At 42.6% G+C, this 21,982-nt stretch overlaps 1 protein-coding gene across 2 annotated transcripts in view; it reads left to right on the plus strand.

Annotated features, from left to right (window-relative positions):
• The first annotated feature begins 239 nt into the window (after positions 1 to 239).
• SPDEF (SAM pointed domain containing ETS transcription factor) overlaps positions 240 to 21,982 on the plus strand; it is an 89,592-nt gene continuing 67,849 nt past the window's right edge. The window contains exon 1 of one of the 2 annotated variants that reach the window (XM_033919409.1): positions 240 to 335. The gene's annotated coding sequence lies outside the window, so the exon portion shown is untranslated. Of the gene's footprint in view, positions 336 to 17,992; positions 18,376 to 21,982 lie in introns of those variants that run through there. The other variant, XM_033919408.1, reaches the window with a different exon arrangement.

Raw genomic sequence — 21,982 nt, forward strand, 5'->3', positions numbered from 1 at the left:
TAATCAAGAAATCAGGGGTATTGGAAAAATGGATTTTAAATGTTAGAAGAACTTTGTAAGCTATTCTGTGTGCTATTGGACATCAGTGGGCCTTAATAAATAGCAGCGTGACATGGTCGTAATTTTTGTTCTTAAATATAACCTTAATAGCTGTGTTCTGCACGATCTGCAGGTGCCTAAGAATGACAAGGGAATGAACATCAAGCAGTTGAAAGAAGCCTTGGAAAACAGGGAAGCATGACGAGGACTGGCCTACAGTCGGACATGACGGAATGAATAGTAGTAGTAATGATGTACTTCTAGTATCTGTAGCCTTTTTTGAAGCTTCGGATTTGGTAAGCCTTCCTTCCTAATTCAATGTCTCAGTGATATTAGGATTTCCAGAACAGCCTTCACCTGTTGTAAATTATATTTAACTGATAGATCCTGTTAAGTCCACTGGTCCAGTTCTGTTTCCACTCCTCTCCTGTTGCATTGTGGAGTCCCCCAAGTATCCATACTTGACTCTATCTTTTTTTAATGTTTTCTTTTCCCTACTTGCTCTCCTTATCATTCTCTTGGTTTTATTTGCTTCGTTTACACTGATAATATCTAGCTTCTGGTACAGGTGGATTCACGATGCCTTGCATTTATTCTCAGGCATTTCCTCCTCCCTTGATAACTGATTGACTTGCTATCAATGGGTTGAAATTAAATCCTTCAAAATCTGAGTGTATGGTTCTTTGTTGGCACCAGTTGCCTTCCTCGATTTGTTCACCTTCAAAACAGGGCACCCAGTTGCGTAGTAAGGGTGGGAGGCACACAGGGTGGTGCATTTTATGGGATTTTGTCTTTCCATCTTGTTGGTTGAATTTGAAAAAAAGGTTTTAATAAAGATACTGCTAATGTTTTATTGTGTTTGTTCTGTCGAAACATGTTTTAGCATTTTTAATATGTATGCATGTAATTTTGTAAACCGCATAGTATTTATGCGGTATATAAATTTTTAAATAAATAATATAAATTCCCCCCGCCACATTCACACCATCCCTTCCCCCTCCCCTCTACAACTCCCATGTCTCACTCATGCCTTCCCTTCCCCTTACCTCTTTAAATCTTCACCAGCCTGCTGCTCATACCGGCGTTGGCTTTCCCTCTAACATTACTTCCTGGCCCTACGACCCGGAAGTGATTTCAGAAGGGGGCCAGACCAGCACAAGCTGCAGGCTGGAGAAGTTGCTTGCATCGGTGAAGATTTAAAGAGGTTCTGGGGTGGGGGGTGGGTGGAAAAAGGGAGTGAGCATGGCATGGGGGGCGGAGAGGTGCCAGCACCCCCACCAAGACAACGCCAGGGGCGGTCTGCTCCCAGTACCCTAGAAAGATTCAAAAGGAATAGAAGGGAGGAACCATTAAACAATAGAATTCAGTTAATAAAATAAAAAGAATGGGGTAAAAACAATGGAATAAAATTTAAAATAATTCATAAACTAGAAGAAAAACTTGAAAAACAAAATCAAATAAGTCTGGCAGAAGTCCAATTTCCTGAAGCAGCTCTGTTGCCTCAGCATATTTTAAATAATCCCAACGGCGAAAGTCCAGATGGGATAGATATCAGCTCGGGCTTTCCAGCTGCTGCAGCCCTGACTCATCGTTTCCAGGCAGAAGATGCACAGAGATAGAACAATCTAGCGCCGGGTTGCACTGCTCTCGGTGGGCGGCGGATGCTCATGGGCAGCTCCCAAAAAATAGAGCACTCTGCCTCTATCGGACAATCGGGAGGAGGAGTCCACGGCACGGTCCCACTCCACGGATCTGGAGACACCACCAGCTCCTCCCCAATGAAAGAGCAGATGCCGCCCCATCCTAGGCAATCATGCCTCCACTGGTCCCGCCTCCAGAAACGATCTCCCCGCAGCGAACTCCAGTCACCACACCCAGGTAGGAAGGGCCTCTGCTGAAAATGAACCGTTCCAGGCCTTTAGGTTAGTAGACAGTTATGCTGTGATTCTATAACTAATAAATAATATATGAACTGACTTCGCATTCAACACAAACCTGTCTATGAAGTGTAATCAATATGTTTTAAGTTGCTCAGAAATGTGAAACTCAACAAGGGGGGAACGCACCCCCCTAGAATGGGAACAGAGTTTACCTCCCAGTCATTGCAACTGTTTCTGTAGCGATCACACTTCAAGCCAGGATGTTAGTTAATAAAAAATTGTTACAATCCTTGAAATGATATAAAGTATAGGATTTTCTCCTTTCTTCTTATGCTTGTTTTATACTTGTCAGAACATCACTTAAGCATGATTAATAGAATCATAACTTAGCTCAAATGAGGGGTTTGGGGTCCCGACACCACCCCCTTTATCTGCCGGACGGATAATGATACTTTGATCAGAACTCAAAGATTGCAGGGCTATCTGCTGGGCCCGTGATAAATTGTGTTGGATCTTATAGGGGTTCTTTTCAAGAGAACTAATATCTCTAAGTACCAAATTCTCAAATGCTTGAATATGGGAATCCACTGACCCTGGGGGACACCATGTAGATTTAATTTTTAATGCATTGTCACTGACAGATGGCAATGCATCAGAAGTTGCTTCTTGATGAAAAAAATGTTTAAGTTTACATTTTCTTATGAACTTAAACATGGAGACTCTGGTGTCAAAAGAATAATAAGGGTTAGAGGGCACAAAAGATAATCCTTTATTTAATACAGATAGTTCTACTGTGGTTAAAGTCCTATGTGATAGGTTGAACACATTTGATGCTATGGTTGAATTCTGCTGTTTTTTGTCCTGGCTGGTCTGCGAGTGCCCAAAAATTGTCCCAAAAATTCACAAGTCCCTTCAAAATCCCCCAGGTAGACCCATTGTGTCTAACCCTTATTATTCTTTTGACACCAGAGTCTCCATGTTTAAGTTCATAAGAAAATGTAAACTTAAACATTTTTTTCATCAAGAAGCAACTTCTGATGCATTGCCATCTGTCAGTGACAATGCATTAAAAATTAAATCTACATGGTGTCCCCCAGGGTCAGTGGATTCCCATATTCAAGCATTTGAGAATTTGGTACTTAGAGATATTAGTTCTCTTGAAAAGAACCCCTATAAGATCCAACACAATTTATCACGGGCCCAGCAGATAGCCCTGCAATCTTTGAGTTCTGATCAAAGTATCATTATCCGTCCGGCAGATAAAGGGGGTGGTGTGGTTCTTCTTGATACTGAGCAATATGTGGCTGAAGCAGATCGTCAGTTGTCAGATCAAAGTTATTACACTTTATTGCAAGAAGACCCCACCCCTTTCATACAAGATGTGATATCACACCTTTTAGTTCATGCATCAGAAGCAGGGGTCATCACGGACAAGGAATTCAAATTTCTTTCATGTAAACATCCAAGAATTCCCGTCATCTATTTTGTCCCAAAAATTCACAAGTCCCTTCAAAATCCCCCAGGTAGACCCATTGTGTCAGGCATTGGTTCCATTTTAGAACCTTTATCTGCTATGCTTGATACTTACCTTAAAGACAAAGTTTCTTTAGCTTCTTCATACGTGCTTGACTCCGCCCACATGATCAATATTTTAGCGCAATACCAACAAGTTCCTCCACAAGCTACGTTAATAACGTTAGACATATCTGCCTTATATACTAATATTCCGCAGTATGCAGCAGTAACAATTATTGAAGAGGAATTGCGCACCTTGGAGCTTTCTCAAGGCAGGGTTGAATTTTTAACACAGCTGGCGCGTATAGCTTTAAATATGAACTATTTCCAGTTTGATATGAAGTACTACAAACAAATCAAGGGCACTGCCATGGGGGCTAAGATGGCACCCTCTGTGGCGTGCCTATACGTATCTAGATTTGAAGAAACTTTCTTCTACATTTCTGAATTTTGGAAGGACTTTTAATTTGGAAACGGTATATTGATGACATCTTCGCTGTATGGACAGGTCCCTCTGCAGATTTACAGATATTTCTAGCCTGGCTGAACTCATGTGATAGTAATTTACAATTTGTTATGCATACAGATTCACAACAGGTATCTTTTTTAGATATTCAAATTTGTTTACATCATGGACATTTTTCTACCACCATTTTTCGTAAGTCTACTGATAGGAACAATTTACTAGAATACAGTAGTTTCCACCCCAGACATTTAAGAAATAACATTCCAGTGGGACAATTTTTACGTCTCCGAAGACTCTGCACCACGGTCCAGGAATATATTATAAAAGCTGGTGAAATGAAATTCAGATTTCAACAAAGGGGGTATCCTCACTCAGTGATACAGAAAGCATATAAGCGAGCTTTATATGCAAATAGAACTTTATTACTGTCTTCACCATCAAAATCAGATGAGAACTCTCTAGTATGTGTCCTCCCTTATTCAGTTCGGGCGTTTGATATTAAACATATCATTAAACAACACTGGGAATTATGCAATTCCATGAGGCATTCCAACAGGTGCCCAGATTCGCGTTCTCCAAACAGCGCAACCTGAAGCAGCATTTGGTCTATTCCCAGTTCATTAAACAACCACATCCCCGCCATCTCATAAGGAAAGTGATTCTATAACTGTCAAACTCCTCCTATCCAAGATGTTTTTTGACTCGCCCGAGTGAAAATTAAAAGAAAAAAGGATAGAACCCTATGAATCAGGTAGACGAAAGGAACAAAATAAAGTAGAAACCAACAAAATAAAACTAAATAGAACAAAAAACTTAAGTTACGGAATGAAAGAGAATTATGCCAGGCACTAGGACTACCACCCGCTGACCAGCTTTCTCAAGAGGGAGAGGAGGGGAGGGTAAGTGTGGCAGGCATGGACACTGAAGCCCAGGTCTTACTCAGGCAGTTCTAGAACAGTATCATCCTCCTATGAGTTGTTTGGGCTCGTGTTTGCAGGTGTTTCCTGGTAACTCACTTCACTAGTTTTGTGGAACTGCACTCTCTTTGACCTGTGTGCCTCCTACTTTGAAAAATGTCATTTTATTAGCCTATTGGTTAACTATTTCTGATGTTATGATTGTGTACTGCCCTTTGTGTGTTTGTCTTCCTTTGTACCCCACTTTATTGTACACCACTTAGATTTTTTTATTTTTACAATTCTGTGGTATATCAAATAAAGATGACAATGATTATGGCCGTTGATAGATTAAGATGCGACAGATAGTTGTAGGGGAGAAAGAACTGAGAAACAGTGGAAATGGGGTGAGGAGAGTTTTTTCATAAATCAGTGATGATGGGAGTTGGCTCGGGTACTTGTGTAGTCCCGGCCTCTCGCAATTGAGGTTTATTTTTCTCCGTTGTTTTATACTTTATTATATTGATGGTGTGATGTCAAGAGTTTCTGTTAATGTGGTATGAATGATTCCCTGCTGCTAAAACACTATTTTCAATACGTTCCATATACATTTTGATATACACGATTGAATTCCCTTATACATCTAGTTGGACAAAAAAAAACCCAAACATTGCTCTGAAGCATGCAGGGTAATGATACTCAACTGATGCAGAGCTATCTGAAATTTGCATAGCTTCGGGCAAGACAAGTGCTCTCATCTTAAGTAGTAAATGGAAGTTAGAGGAAAAAAACAGCTGAGTCACATGAGAAAAGGAATAGGAGAATAAGAAAGGAGCCCAATTAAGATTTTTCTCACCTATCTCCCCCACACCATCAGAAGAGAGAGATCACTGGAGAAGGACATCATGTTTGGGAAGATCGAAGGAACCCGGCGAAGAGGGCGCCCTGCAACCAGATGGCTGGCCACGTTGAAACCAACCACGGGGATGAAGCTGGAGGACCTTTCTGGACTAGCACAAAAACGATTTCTTTTTAGATCTGCAATTCATCAAGTCGTTAGGACTCGAGCATGAGTCGATGGCACCTAATACCTCTCTCTCTCTCGGGTTCAGGTTCAGAAATAGTCTTCAGACCTATTACTCCAATAAGAAGATATTGTGTTTTAGTTTCATTTATTAACCTTTATTTTGAAACATTGAAGTGGAGTAACATGACAGCCACACTGCTTTAATCAGACTCAGAAAACGTTACCAGCATGTCAATTTGTTCATGTGGTGCCAAAGTTCTACATGAAGTTGCTAAGAAAAATGCGCATCGGCGGCGAAGAAGGCAAACAGGATGTTGGGCATGATAAAGAAGGGAATCACGAGTAGATCGGCGGACGTCATAATGCCGCTTTACAGAGCAATGGTCAGACCATACCTGGAGTACTGTGTCCAGCACTGGTCTCCCTACCTAAAGAAGGATGTGACCCTGCTGGAGAGGGTGCAGAGGCGAGCTACGAAGCTAGTATTAGGTTTGGAAAATTTGAGCTACAAAGAACGCCTCGGAAAACTGGGCTTATTCACTCTTGAGAAGAGAAGACTGCGAGGGGATATGATAGAGACTTATAAGATAATAAAAGGATTCGACAAAATAGAGCGAGAAGCATCGTTATTCACGTTGTCAAATGTGAATCAGACAAGAGGTCATGGACTGAAGTTGAGAGGCGACAGGTTCAGGACAAATACCAGGAAGTTCTGTTTCACGCAGCGAGTGGTTGACGCTTGGAATGCTCTCCTGGAGGAGGTTGTGACGGAGACCACCATTCTGGGTTTCAAGGGCAAGTTGGATGCACACCTTCTTGCAAATCACATTGATGGATACGGATAAACAGGTCTTCATCGGGGAACACCTGGCTTGGCCTCCGCGTGGGCGGGTCACCGGACTGGATGGACCAAAAAGGTCTGATTCGGTGAAGGCGCTTCTTATGTTCTTATGAAACAGAGAAAAAAGTTGTTTATATTTATTTATTCAATTTTCTATACTTTTCTATATATATTAATTCATTCATTCAATTTTCTCCCAGGGTGCTCAGAACAGTTTACATGAATTTATTCAGATACTGAAGCATTTTCCCCTGTCTATCCTGGCGGGCTCACAATCTATCTAATGTACCTGGGGCAATGGGAGGGGGGATTAGGTGGCTTGCCCAGGTGTAGGACAATCCAGCCATTGTGACATCACTGATGATGCTGGCTCTAAGGCATTGGTAGAATGAGATATTATGACATCACAATATCAGCTCTGATTACCTGAGGCAGAAACTTTTCACACCATTTGTTTATTCAGTTTTCTATACTGCTCTCCCAGGGGAGCTCAGAATGATTTACATGGATTTATTTAAGCACCAAAGCATTTTTCCCTGCCAGTCCCAGTGGCCTCACCATCTATCTAATGTACTTGGGGCAATGGGGAGGATTAAGTGACTTCCCAGGGTCAGAAGCAGCATGGGCTTGAACCCATAACCTCAGGGTGCTGAGGCTGTAGCTTTACCTCTGTGCCACACTCTCCAGTAGTGACAATTGTAAAATAAGATTTTGCAGAAAGGACAGTAATGAGACAATTGCCAGGTTCCAGTGCTGGTAAGTCATGTCTCTGGTCAGGCTATGTTTTTGGTTTGGAGAAAATTCTATAAATGGTGCCTAGGTTAGATCAACCTTAATGCAACCAAACCAAAGAAATTGACCCTGAGATATCCATAGAGAAGAAAATCCAGAAGAAACCAAAAAACTCTGTGGAGTGACGATGTTCCTAAAATGGACTGTGTTGAAAATTAAAAGTTCCATAAGTCAGTGTAACCAATCCACATAGAAATAAAATGATCCACATAAAAACCTTGAGGACCTAATTCGCCGAGAGCACGGGATCAACACAATCTGTGTTTCGACAAGACAGTCTTCATCAGGGGTCCCTGATAATCCTAAGGTGGTAGATATGTGGAATAAACAGCCTAAAAAATACAAATGCGTGGAACTCTGCAGAGAACGTGCTGCATAAATCAAAAGCAATATGCCACTTAGCGACCTAATTGGTGACACCTAGTAATGCCTTTCAAAAATCTGAACGCCGCTTAATTTTTTAAAATTAGTTTAATTAGTGTGGTAATTGACCACGCCATTAAAAACAAATGTTAAAAAACATTAAAAAAATAATTAAGGGCCCCTTTTATCAAACTGCGCAAGAGGTTTTTAGCGTGAGCCAGCATGGTAAATGCTCCAACGCTCATAGAATTCCTAACCACGCCCCCTTTAGGCATGTCACATAGCACATTGTGCTATGCCGCCTGCCAAGTTGTGTGTGTAACTTTCAATTAACTCCAATTAGCATCAAGTATCGACGCCAATTAGGCCTATTAATCAAGTAATCTGTGCACATACATCGGCTATGCACACCAATGCATGTACACAACTTTGGGCACCATATACAGAATTTGGGGGTTTTATATAACCTGGCTTTTCTCAAAAAATGTAAGTCTCCCTCCAATTTAGGAATCAAGGAAACTCTTATATCTTGGCATTCCAAGTCCTGTAAATTTTCTTCACACTTCTACCTCTAACCCTCTGTTGTAGTTTCTTCCAATTTCTCCTACTGTCGAGCTCTACGAACGTGGAGATGATGCGGTATACAAACCTAAGGATTAGATTAGATTAGATTAGATATATCTGCATTTGGATGTGTGCATTTGTGTGTCTATGTAAGTGTGTTCCCATACACTTATATTAGAGCCTGTAATAGTGGGGACCATGGAAACAAGCCATTATGAGTTGCTTTGAGCATGAATACTGCTGATTCTCCGTTGACATACTGGCATTGTATTGGATGACTGGATGACCAATAATAATGAAGGTATTTAATGAAATGCAGGGAAGGTGGAGTCAGGTTTATAAAGTGTATGAGGCAGTAACTGTGGTTTCATCCCTGATGTATCTCCCCCATTCACTGGCACTGGGAAGGATGTGGGACAGCAGAGCAGCAGGTGAGTCCATTTTCAGGGATCCAGGTACAGAAGGGAGGAAAAAGAAAGGCCAACAGAAAAGCTTATGAGTCAATGCCAGGAGACCAGGGGAGAGTGAGAGTGAAGACAGCACCACATGGCTGGACAACATAACGGGCAAATGTCATTCAAGGAATGCAGGTGGGACTAAGGGCTTGGGCAATGGGTTCAGCTTTAGCTCTGTAGATTGCTGCAGGCAGGCATTGGTGTAACCTTTAGCTCTTGAATGTCAGGCATGTGTGCATAAAAAGTACATGTCTTCTAAGGAGGGGTCCCAAGGTATGGAAGCAGGATTTTGAGCTCCAATATGACTCAGAAGTGCAGAAATCTTATAGCATAAGAACTTTGATTACTTGAAAGGATTTCCTTTGTGCCAAGTTCCTACTTGGACCCTTGCATGGAAGGAAGCAGTAATGACTTGGGTGGAAAGATACAGAGATTAGTCAGAGGAAAGAAAGCACAAGAGAGCCCAGAAGCTCCATCTACCCAGAACTGGACATTGTAGGGTTTACACATTACACATAACATGCTGTTAGCTCCTTCGAGGACCTCACTCTGGAAACACTTCACTTGCAGAACCAGAGGGAGCAAAAGCAACAAAATCTTATTTAGAACAGCACAGATAAGGACCACAAGAACCTGACCACTTACAAAGATCCAACAGGTTACATGTCTGGTGCACAGCAAAATCAAAACCCCAGGACAGAATTTATCTTACAGATAGCAAAAAGTGAATACAGCAGGCAGAGAACGAGGGGAGCATGGAACACATATAGATGGATAGAGAGTCAAAAAAATAGAGATACCTCAAAGAGAATTGAAGTGATTAAAAAAAAAAAAAAGGAAAATAATGGAACAGGAGAGGAAGGGCTGGGGAAGAGTGACAGAGGGATAGAGAGTGTACGAAGGGGAGAGGGAAAGTGATAAAGAAGAGAAAGTGATGGAACAGAGAAAGGGAGAGCCAGAGGAGGAGTGGAAAGGCTGGGAAAGAGGGACAGAGGGATAGAGAGGGACAGGGAAAGGGGAAGTGCTAAAGAAGGGAGTGTGATCTGTGCTAGAAATAAGAGTGATGGGTGAGTCAGGAGGGGGGGGGGGGGAGAAGAGGGAGAGTCTGAAAAGTAGATGGGTGAGTGAAATAAACAGGCAGAGGTGGAAGAGATGCCAGAGGATTTCGCTATCACATGCTGAGAACGTTGAGTTTTTTTCACCCCCAGTAGCTATTTGACGTGAGTAAACACACTGTGGGAACAGCACGGAATGCCAAAGCTTTTGCAAGGAATACAGTCCTGGGGAGAAGCAGAGTTTCAGATCTGACTACCTCAAATACATTAGTCTATATCAGTGGTTCCCAACCCTGTCCTGGAGGAACACCAGGCCAATTGGGTTTTCAGGCTAGCCCTAATGAATATGCATGAAGCAAATTTGCATGCCTATCACTTCCATCATATGCAAATCTCTCTCATGCATATTCATTAGGGCTAGCCTGAAAACCCGATTGGCCTGGTGTTCCTCCAGGACAGGGTTGGGAATCACTGGTCTATATAATGAAAGACAACCGATGGGGTGTGATTGGCTTTAGGTGAGATCTTAGACCGATGAATGTTACGCACCAAACAAGTTACTTAAGGGCAAATTCTACAAGAAGCGCCTAAAAGTTAGACGCCTACTTAGGCGCTGTTCAGCGCGATTCAAGTAAAATCGGGTGCCGTTTAATGAATCACGCTGAGCGGCACCTATTTTGGAGGCGCCCAAGAAATAGGCCAGCTCTAGGCACAACTAAAAGTTAGGCGCCCATGCGAGCGCTTAAGCACGCTTAAGAGCAGGGATTCTGTAAGAAGGCGCCTAACACCTAGCCACGCCCACACCTAACATGCATAGCGCCAATTTTTTTGAAGGCCGCCTACATTTTTAGAGGCGCCTTCTTACAGAATAGCACCTTCTTGATAGGCGCCTGTGTTTAATCAGTGCTGATTAAAAAGCTTAATTGAGCATGTTCTCCATTTTAGATAGGCGCCTATCTAGTTGGGTGCCTCTGAAATAGGTGCCTAACCTTAGGCGCTGGTTACAGAATTTGGGCCTTAATTGCAAAATATATTTATTAATTTGAAATAAGAAACAGAACACAGGACCAACCAATCCATCAAGCAAAGTAACAATGATCTCAGCCCCAACCCATTCACCCCATCCACCCATCCACCCACCCACCCACCCACCCACCCTCCCAGGGAAACAGCCTTGAACAATAATCAAATCAATTCAGCAATCTACTGCGTACAGTTGGCGTCAATGTAGCACAGAATGGTAACCAACAGCGTAAATATAAAGAGCCAGATTTAGAGTTCATATCTACAATGGCCAGACGTTCATATCCCGCCAACTGTATCATCTGTGTGCGCCAATGAGAAACAGTTGGGGGTATGCGGAGCTAGCCAACATTGAAGGATAGTTTTAAGTCCCATAAAAATAGTTTTTTGAACAAATGCAGCAGCGCCTGGATGGGTAGGCAACAAAGTAAGTTTTAACGTAAAAAGAAAGGTATTAGTTGGCACCCAGGTGCAGTTCCAGATGGATTGGGCATGCAAGCAAATGCGTTTCCAATAAGCCTGTATGCCCGGACACAGCCAAAACATATGTCCCAAAGAAGCCCTCGGGGCCGCACACTTCGGACAACAGTCAGTGGGGCTCACATGTGCCCTAAAGGCCCGAACAGGGGCAAAAAACGCCCGGACCAAAAATTTGTAATAGCGCTCCTTTTCTGCAGCAGATACCAATAGTTTCATCCCCAAGGAAAAACTCCGTTTTAGCACATCCTGCGAAATAGTAAAATGTAAGTCTTGAGTCCATTTAGAAGCCAAAGTAGCATAGTCCAACTCACCGGCCAAGTCCTGTAAAAAACGGTGATGAAAGCGCAATGGTATGGGCATTTAATGGCAAAATATATATAAGTACTGATAAATTATATTTATATATCATTTATCAGTACTTATATTCCACATAAACTGGCACATCTTAATGGACAGAACTTTTAAGTTTCAAGCTGGTAGACAGCAATCCTGGCTAGGCAACTTCATTGATAAAGCCAGATCGACCTATGGCGCTTTCCGGAAAGAAATTAAGACCGCTCTGTTCAATAGATTTATTACCGAGTTAGACAACTCCCACCTTTTTTTTTAAACCTAATACTCATCATGTTGATACTGCGTATTCTCTCTAATTGTACCTGTATTCGCTGAACGTTCATTGACTTCCTCACCAACTATATTCTGAAATTCACTGGCTATCCAGCCCCCTTCACTGTAACATGTTAATATTATATTGTAACATACAAATATTATAATTCTTACTATTCTGTACTCTATAATCACTGACTGCTCAGTGACATCTTTCCCTATTTGTACCGTAATTCGCTGATTGTACAGCTCTCTTCACTGTGAACCGCCTAGATGTCGCAAGATTATGGCAGTATAGAAAAAATAAAGTTATTATTATTATAATAATAAACTTCCCTGTATTATGACAGGGGTTGCCATACAACTTATTTTGAGGAATTGGAAAAACTTGGATCGGTTAAATTATACTTTCTGGTGGGAATCTCTATGCCACATTTTGAAAATGGAGCGTATGATGGCCATACAACAGGGACATTATAAGAAATTTATGGATGTTTGGGAGCCATTGACAGAATTCTGTAAGGAGTGATTGTTAAACTAAACTAAACTAAACCTTAGGTTTGTATACCGCACCATCTCCGCAAGCGCAGAGCTCGGCACGGTTTACAGAGGTTGAGAGGAAAGGAACTACAAAGAAGGGATATAGGAGAGGGACTGAGAAGATAGAGAGGGACAGGGTGCTAGAGAACGGGAGGTGATTAGATTTTTGAAAAGAGCCAAGTTTTCAAGTGTTTGCGGAAGGATTGGAAGGAGCTAGAATTTCTGAGCGGGGATGAGAGGTTGTTCCAGAGTTCTGTGGTTCTAAAAGGGAGAGATGTTCCAAGTTTTCCTGCGCGGGATATACCTTTTATAGATGGGAAAGATAGTTTCAGTTTTTGGGAGGATCTAGTAGAGAGCGGGTTTGAGGAATTCCAAAGGAGTGGGATAATGGGAGGAAGGACGCCATGTAGAATCTTGAAGGCTATGCAGGCATATTTATAGAGGACATTTTTGATCATACACGTCCAGAGTGCAATTGTTGGATATATATAAAGGGGGGGGGATGATATATGTATTTGTCATAAATATAATTTGATAGACGTTAAGGGCTCTTTTTACGAAGGCGCGTTACGGCCTTAACGTGCGGAATAGCGTGCGCTAAAATGCCGCACACACTAGCCGCTACCGCCTCCTCTTGAGCAGGTGGTAGTTTTTTGGCTAGCGCGTGCTAATCCGGTGCGTACGCTAAAAACGCTAGCGCACCTTCTTAAAAGGAGCCCTAAGCGTTGTTAAAGTGTAAAATGTCTGTAAAATACATTGCACTTATTTTTGGCTTTAAAATGAATAAAGATATTAAAAATAAAATAAAATAATATTACATATAGCATAAACGCTTTCATGGTCAAGAAAAACAAAATAGCTGCAGCTAGAAAAGGGTTGGGTCTGGAGAAATTATTTGAAAAACCCATTTATAAATGGTGTTTCACCTGTCCAGTAGTCTGGAGATTTTCAATCAGGAACACAGATTGTTTTAAAAATAATTAATGTGGCACGTAAAACAACATTACATTACATTAGTGATTTTCTCTTTTCCGTCAATACCTTGCGGTTCAAGGCGGATTCCATGAAAGTTCTCAGAAATTACATAAAAGTTTACAGGAATAGCATAAGAGATGTCATAAGAGTTACATAAGAATTACCAAAGAGTTGTCGAGATCTTAAGGTGCTAGGTGTTGGGTAAATAAAGGTATTTTGGCATTGGTTGGGTAGATAGAAGCATATTATAATATGCTATTAAGGGTATAGAGTGGATAGGTGGGGTTTGGGTAGGAACTGGTCTTGTTAGATAGGTTTTATGTATTTTTTGAAGAGTAGGGTTTTAGTATCTTTCTTGAAGGTTTTGTAGTATGTGGTTGGTGATTTCCCTTTTTTATTCCTAGGGCATGAGTGCTTAAATATTTGGAAGCTCCTCCCCCTACTTAGCCACACCCATTAAGACCACCCTACTTAGCCACACCCATTAAGACCTCCCCCTACTTAGCCACACCCATTAAGGTCAGGGTTATTCAGAGAGTAAATGGAGTAATAGAACTTAGGCACAGGGGTTCATCCAAGGTGAAAAAGATAATCAGCAAAAAGGGGGAATTGAAATCATACCTCCAAATATCTCTTGAATTCCAGTGATATGTTCTTAATGTCATTTTGTAATTGTAATAGTCTTGCTGCTAACGAGGAGCACTGTAGTGGTTTTCTTAAAAAAGCAAAAAAAAAAAGTAGCAGGTCAGGACCAGTGATAGATGTGGCTGCAATAAGCAAAGTCTCCAGGTTGACAATAAATGGTTCTTTGTCAAATGCTTTGATATCTGCTCCTGAAAAGGAAGTGAGACAGCAAATGAGAACTGGATTAACTAACAGGCGTTCTGCTCCAAGTGAGGCAGGAAGCTAGACAAGCAGGAAGACTTTGGAGGAAAACTAGGGATATTGATGATTGGGAAAGTTTGGAGATACGCTTAAGAGAATATTAACATTTATGTGAGAATGAGAAGCGGAATTACATCCAAGGGAAGATTAAAACAAATAGTAATGTTCCTAGGGAATTATATTTTGTTGTGCGACAATTGACTACTAAAATAGAGGGTGATATGTGCCAAACAGATCCTCCTGCAAATAATTTTGCGGAGTATTTAGAGCAGAAAGCATGTAAAATCAGTACTCTTCAAAAAGGAGTCATTGTTGCTAGAGATTTTACTAATGTTAATGAGATGCATTGGGAAAAATTTGAAGAAATCTCCGTTAAAGAAGGTAGGGAGAACGAGAGGGCACTCTCTAAAGTTGAAAGGGGATAGATTCCGTACAAACATAAGGAAGTTCTTCTTCACCCAGAGAGTGGTAGAAAACCGGAACGCTCTTCCGGAGTCTGTTATAGGGGAAAACACCCTCCAGGGATTCAAGACAAAGTTGGACAAGTTCCTGCTAAACTGGAACGTACGCAGGTGAGGCTGGACTCATTTAGAGCACTGGTCTTTGACCTAAGGGCCGCTGCGTGAGTGGACTGCTGGGCAAGATGGACCACTGGTCTGACCCAGCAGCAGCAGTTCTTATGTTCTTATGTCATATAATACAGGTGAGGCTGGACTCATTTAGAGCAGTGGTCTTTGATCTGGGGGCTGCTGTGTGAGCGGACACTGGTCTGACCCAGTAGCGGCAATTCTTATGTTAGAACAGATCGTCCGATCTCTAAAGAACACGAAGGCATGTAATGAGCCTTGCTCATCTGGGGTATTGAGCCAAATTGCTGGAAAAATAGCTCAATTCTTATTTACTTTCCTTACAAAATGGTTGGTTGCCCTTACAATAGCTCCTTTCAGTTTTGCCCACTGCTTTCCTACTTCTTCCAGATGTTCCCATCCAGACAATTCCTTGACGTAATCCCCTATCTGAACAAATTTAGTTTTTTTTTAAAAGTCTAGAACCTTTGCTTTTGACTGAGCCCTCTCTACATCTGTTTTAATACTAACTACACTATGCGGTGATCACTGGATGCCGGTACACTGTTGAAAGTGCGCAGGACATTGGTGCGCCAACAATCCCGCCCTGACATTTGCGTGCAGGACAAATGCGCACCGCTGCTTCCGCTGGTTTGAGGCCTTTCCATTTGCATTCTGAAAACTCTTTGCACTCCCGTTGGGCGGAGGTTGGGGGGAACCCTCCTAGTACACTGAAAACTCCCGTTCTCCTTCCTGTTTTTGGTCTTCAGGAGTTTTCAGTGTGTGTGTGTGTGTGTGTGGGGGGGGGGGTGCTTCCCCCCCACACCCCCTAGCGGGAGCGCAAGGAGTTGTTAGTGAAATGGGAGGTTTCTCCCCCACACCTCCCCTCAGATGCAAAGGGGAAGGCCTGAAAGTGGCGGAAGCGGCAGCGCGCATTAATCCTTCGCGCAAATGTCAGGGCGGGATTGTCAGCGCGCCTACCTATCCTGGTCAATGCATGTGCAGTCCTGGGCCAGAAGCCATGCTCTTTTGGAACCTTGCATGGGCCCTGAATCCAGGCACCAGGTATCACAAAAACTGTGATCTTGAGTTTCTCCTTCCATATCATTAGGGGCTGTGACATAGGAGCCAGTTCTGAGGGTGCTACTGGACACTGAGCACCCCCCAATAGTAAGCAATAGTATTGTGTTTGACACACCAATCTTTTGGAAATGTTGGTGTCTATGGGCTGCACCCCTAGAGCCAGTCAACCTGGGGAGTAGAAGGTGCTGCACTGTAAAATTTCTCACTGCACCTCCTGTGACAGTACAAGTTTGAGAGGATCTGCAGGAGAGCGATATAGGGTCTTTTCTGCTTTTAGACTGTTCATGAGATCAATGAGGAGAATTTGCATTTTTATGCTCACATAAGAATAGCCTTACTGGGTCAGACCCATGGTCCATCAAACCCAGTAGCCAGTTCTCATGGAGGCCAATCTAGGTCACTAGAACCTGGCCAAAACCCAAAGAGTAACAACATTCCAGCATCTCAAAGAATAGCAAGATTCCGGAACCCCAATGAGAGCAACATTCCAGAGCTGAGATTGTGATGTCATAATGCCTCATTCCACAGTACCTCAGAGCCAACCTCATCAGTGATGTTACAATGGCATTATTGTCCTCTATTTGGCTCAGTTAAGAACATACAAATAACTTTACTGGGTCAGACCAATGGTCCATCAAGCCAGTAGCCTGTTCTCACGGTGGCCAATCCAGGTCCCTAGTACCTGGCAAAAACCCAAGGAGTAGCAACATTCCATGCTACCGATCCAGGGCAAGCAGTGGCTTCCCCCATGTCTTAATAACAGACTATGGACTTTTCCTCCAGGAATCTGTCCAAACCTTTCTTAAAACAAGCTACGCTATCCATGTTTACCAGAACTTCAGGCAATGCGTTCCAGAGCTTAACTATTCTCAGAGTGAAAAAATATTTCCTCCTATTGGTTTTAAAAGTATTTCCCTGTAACTTCATCGAGTGTCCCCTAGTCTCTGTAATTTTTGATGGAGTGAAAAATCAATCCACTTGTACCCGTTCTACTCCACTCAGGATTTTGTAGCCTTCAATCATACCTCCCGTCAGCCATCTCTTTTCAAAGCTGAAGAGCCCTAACTAACCTTTTTAGTCTTTCCTCATATGAGAGGAGTTCCATCCCCTTTATCATCGTTCAGTTTCTCAAAGATTTCTGAAACCGATGCAGAATAAATGTAAACTATGAAAGTTACAATTTTCTAGAACTTTGATTCAAAATGCAAAATATTCACAAGCTGACAGTGTCGTGATGCAGCAAATACCAATGCAAAACGCAGCATAGACAACTAGTCATGCTTCCACCCAAAAGCTCAGGATTTTGTAGACTTCAATCATATCTCTCCTTAATCATCTCTTTTCCAAGTGGAAGAGTTCCATCCCCTTTATCATCTTGGTCACTCTTTGAACTTTTTCTTGTGACGCTCTATCTTTTGAGATAAGGAGACCAGAACTGAACGCAATACTCAAGATGAGGTTGCACCACTGAGCAATACAGAGGCATTATAACATTCTTAGTCTTGTTTACCATCCCTTTTCTAATAATTCCTAGCATCTTGTTTGCTTTCTTGGCTGCCACCACACATTGGGCGGAAGGTTTCAGTGTAATGTCCACGATGACACCTAGGTCTTTTTCTTGAGCGCTGACCCCCAAGGTGGACCCTAGCATCCGGTAACAGTGTTTTGGATTAATCTTCCCAATGTGCATCACTTTGCATTTGTCCAGAATTGCTACCATAGTATGTGCTTGAATGTTTGTGTGTATTTGAGTAGGTTTATATGCCATGATCTGTGCCTGTGAGATAATCAGTACTGAAAGAGTTAATTTTATGCTGGGATACTTAAACACCTCCAACTGAGGTAAGCACACACTTTGGTGTTTGTTCAGGTAAATAGGGAAGGATCATATATAACTCAGGAAAGCCAATTCTGAGTACACTTTCCCTGCTGGGAGCCTGAGGAACAGGGGTTTACGTGGCACTTATCCCAAAGCCTGCAGAGCTGTCATCAGTCCACCTGCAGCATCTTTCTCTGTGAAAACCTCTCCTTTGTAAGCAAGTGGGCATAGCAGGTGCCAGGACGAAAGAGACGTAGTGCAGCTTTTCTGCCTTGTAACAGAGAGTGCAGGCAGGTGCCCCTGCCATCCTTAGCGCTGGCATCGCTACGAGCCACAGCGGTGGGTGAGAGCTCCCTCTCCCAGCAACTCACCGGCTCCTGTGCCCCTGCCACCGTTGATGCCCGGCTGAGAAGAGACGGGGGAGGCCATCTTTCAGTGCCCGGTGCCTCCCAAGTCGGATTGGCACATCGGCTGAAACCCCACCGTTCTAGTGCTCTCCGAGCAGGTGAGAGAAGTTTTGAAAAATTTTTAAAGGAGTTTCTGTGTTTTCTTGTCCTAGTCTTGCTGGGTTTTCTCATTCCAAGCTGAGTCGTCTTATTTTGAACTTACTCTATTATATCATGGTTTGGTGTCTCATCCTATGCCAAGCTGTCTTATATCATGACGTACTGTCTCTTATGATGTGCTAGTTATATTCTGATGCATTATTTCATATCATATGCTGACTTATTCAGCGATACTCTGGCTTATATAATGGCAATCTCTTTCACTTCTTAAAACACTATCTCGCTCCATATAATACTCATTTTGTAAAGTGGAGTCTTGTTCCATCATGTGTTGCTTCAACCTGAGTTTCACTCCCTCTATGACTTCAGCGACTTGCTCTTTCTCCCTTCTCTTCCTCTCCAATCGGATCAGGAGGGCAACAATGTCCACGCAAAGGGGGCTATATGTCGTGCAGTACCTCCATAGATCAGCTCAAGCCAGCAACATTGGAAAGGGGAGGGCAAAGGGGACCTCTTTCCCAGTAGACCAGTGCAAGCACTGTGCCAGTTGTATCATCAGGATCTTGTCTTTTAAGAACTCCTCCTTAAAGAGGACACTAATGCTAGTCTCTATATTAAGGACAAGCACATTCTTGTACTCAATATATTGTGGAAAGAATATGAGCAACAGCCATAATAATAATAATTTTCCTGCACTTGGTGAGCCGGTATATTCTAATATTGAGGGAGCTAATACTGTTTTCTTTACAAGACCTGAGAAGAGCCAGGGAGCTGCCTTTTTATATAAAGAAAACATTAAAACCTAACAAACCAGAGTGGAGAAAGTTTATTCTGTGATAGATCTTGTGCATTTGTCCCTGCTGTAAAGCAGAGACAAGATAACAAATTAAATCCAAACCCTTGAAACACCACGAGGCGGAACTGGACACCAGGAACCACAGCAGACCCAACCATGAATGACATGCACGAAGTCAGTCTTCACCACTGATCCCAAGGCTGCTTTTCACAGACTAGGTTCTTCATGGGAAACGTGCTCAGATACTCAAGATGGTTGATGTCCAGAATGCCCTCCCAAGGGAGGTGGTGGAGATGAATATGGTGACAGAATTCATGAAGGCATGGGATGAACACAGAAGACCTCTAATTAGAAAACTTAAATTGTTGCATATGGGCTTGATGTGTCGAGTGGTGCTCAGCTGTGAAGAACATAAGAATTGTCGCTGCTGGGTCAGACTAGTGGTCAATCGTGCCCAGCAGTCCGCTCATGCGGCGGCCCTCTGGTCATAGACCAGCGCTCTAACAGAGACTAGCCCTACCTGCGTATGCTCCGGTTCAGCAGCACTGGGCACACTTGCACGGTCTGTGTTTAGTTTTGGATGGGCTGGAGAGGGCTTCGAGAGAAACTCCAGTAATTTGGAATGTGAGGGCCGTGCAGGGCAGACTTTTGTGGTCTGTGTCCTGCAAATGACAAGGTGGTTTGGATAGGCTGGAGTGGGCTTCGATGGTAACTCCAGTAGCTTGAAGCTAAGGACGGTGCTAGGTGGACTTCTATGATTTGTGTCCCAGAAGTGCAAAAAGAAAGACAATTTAGTCATGAATCAATAATAAGTGTGACTGTTGGGCCCAGACTGGATGGACCACTCAGGTCCTTTATCTGCTGTCATTTACTATGTTACTATAGGGCTCATTTTCAAAAAAGGAAAATGTCCACAATGTGGCACAAGGGGGCAGATGGACATTTTTTTCTCACCAAACCCTTCCAATTCGCTATTTTCAAAACCTGTTTTCTAGAAAGATTTCCATGGTGCTTGTCCGCAGTGCATCTAAATCTCAAGGAGGCATACTAGAGGTGTGGTTGGGGTGGACCTACGACGGGCTTGTGATCTGGATGTTTTGCTGCAATAATCAAACATTTTGGAAAATGTCCAGGGCACAGTTTAGATCAGTGGTCTCAAACTCGCGGCCCCCCAGGTACTATTTTGAGGCCCTCGGTATGTTTATCATAATCATAAAAGTAAAATAAAACAGTTTCTTGATCATATGTCTCTTTAGCTATAAATGACAATATTATTATTAATACTTAGTCAAAAGGAAAGATTTATAAACTATAAAGAGTTTTACCTCATGCAAAATTGTTAATTCTTTAATAAGACATTAACTATTTTTTTTGCGGCCCTCCATGTACCTACAAATTCAAAATGTGGCCCTGCAAAGGGTTTGAGTTTGAGACCACTGGTTTAGATGGTTGAGGCTAAACCTGTTTTAACAACACGTAAGCGCCAGAAAGGTGCCCAAACTGAGGGATGAAGGCATGACCCCTCCACACTCCACTAGTGGTCATTGACCCCCTTCCCTCTCTCCATAGATGCGAATGAACCAGCACATACCTGCCTGTAAGATAGTTTCAAATGTTATGGCCAGTCCTCGTAGAACAGCAAGCAGGTTCCTGGAGTAATCTGGTAGGCAGTGTCGTCAACTATAGAGATGGGAAAGCTTATATCCCTTTAACTACTATACTCAGGTTGGGCAGACTGGATGGACCATTCGGGTCTTTATCTGCTGTCATCTACTATGTTACTATGTTACTTATGGTGGACTATGTGAGCCTTCCAAAACCCACCCTAATCTCACTGTACCTCCATATAGGCATAAGGGTTATTGTTATGGCGTACAGTTGGGTTCAGTAGGTTTTGATTGGGTTTTGGAGGGCTTACCTCACAATATAAGGAGGATATTGTAAGATGATATGTACCTGGGACCTTTTATTTGAAGTCATAAGAACATAAGAATAGCCTTAATGGGTCAGACCAATGGTCCATCAAGCCCAGTAGCCCATTCTCACGGTGGCCAATCCAGGTCACTAGTACCTGGCCAAAACCCAAGGTGTAGCAATATTCCATGCTACCAATAAAGGGCAAGCAGTGGCTTCCCCCATATCTTTCTTAATATCAGACTATGGACTTTTCCTCCAACAACTTGTCCAAACCTTTCATAAACCTAGCTACGCTATCCGCTCTTACCACATCCTCTGGCAGTGCGTTCCAGATCTTAACTATTCTCTGAGTGAAAAAAAGTTTCCTCCTATTGGTTTTAAAAGTATTTCCCTGGAACTTCATCTAGTGTCCCCTAGTCTTTGTAATTTTTGAAAAATCGATCCACTTGTATCCGTTCTACTCCACTCAGGATTTTGTAGACTTCAATCCTATCTCCCCTCAGCCATCTATTTTCCAAGCTGAAGAGCCCTAACTGTTTTAGTCTTTCCTCATACGAGAGGAGTTCCATCCCCTTTACCATCTTGGTCGCTCTTCTTTGAACCTTTTCTAGCACCACTGCAGTGCCTCCTGAGGTGCTCCCACTGATATTCTGTGGCCAGTTTACTAAAGATGCTGGCCCAATGGTTTGTTTTCTGCATTTTATTTTTGGATGTGGGTTTTGGTTGTTTTGTTTCCCCGAAAATGGTTCAAAAAGATAGATGCACATCTGAATAAAAACATGGCCATTTTCAAAACAACAAGATATACGTTTTCAGTTTTGAAAATGGGCATGTTTAGTACTGGATTTTTGGTGCATCTCCTGCAAAACATCCAAACTCAGATTAGTTCATCA

The sequence above is a fragment of the Geotrypetes seraphini genome, chromosome 13 (genome assembly GCF_902459505.1).
Source record: "Geotrypetes seraphini chromosome 13, aGeoSer1.1, whole genome shotgun sequence".
Classification (NCBI taxonomy): domain Eukaryota; kingdom Metazoa; phylum Chordata; class Amphibia; order Gymnophiona; family Dermophiidae; genus Geotrypetes; species Geotrypetes seraphini.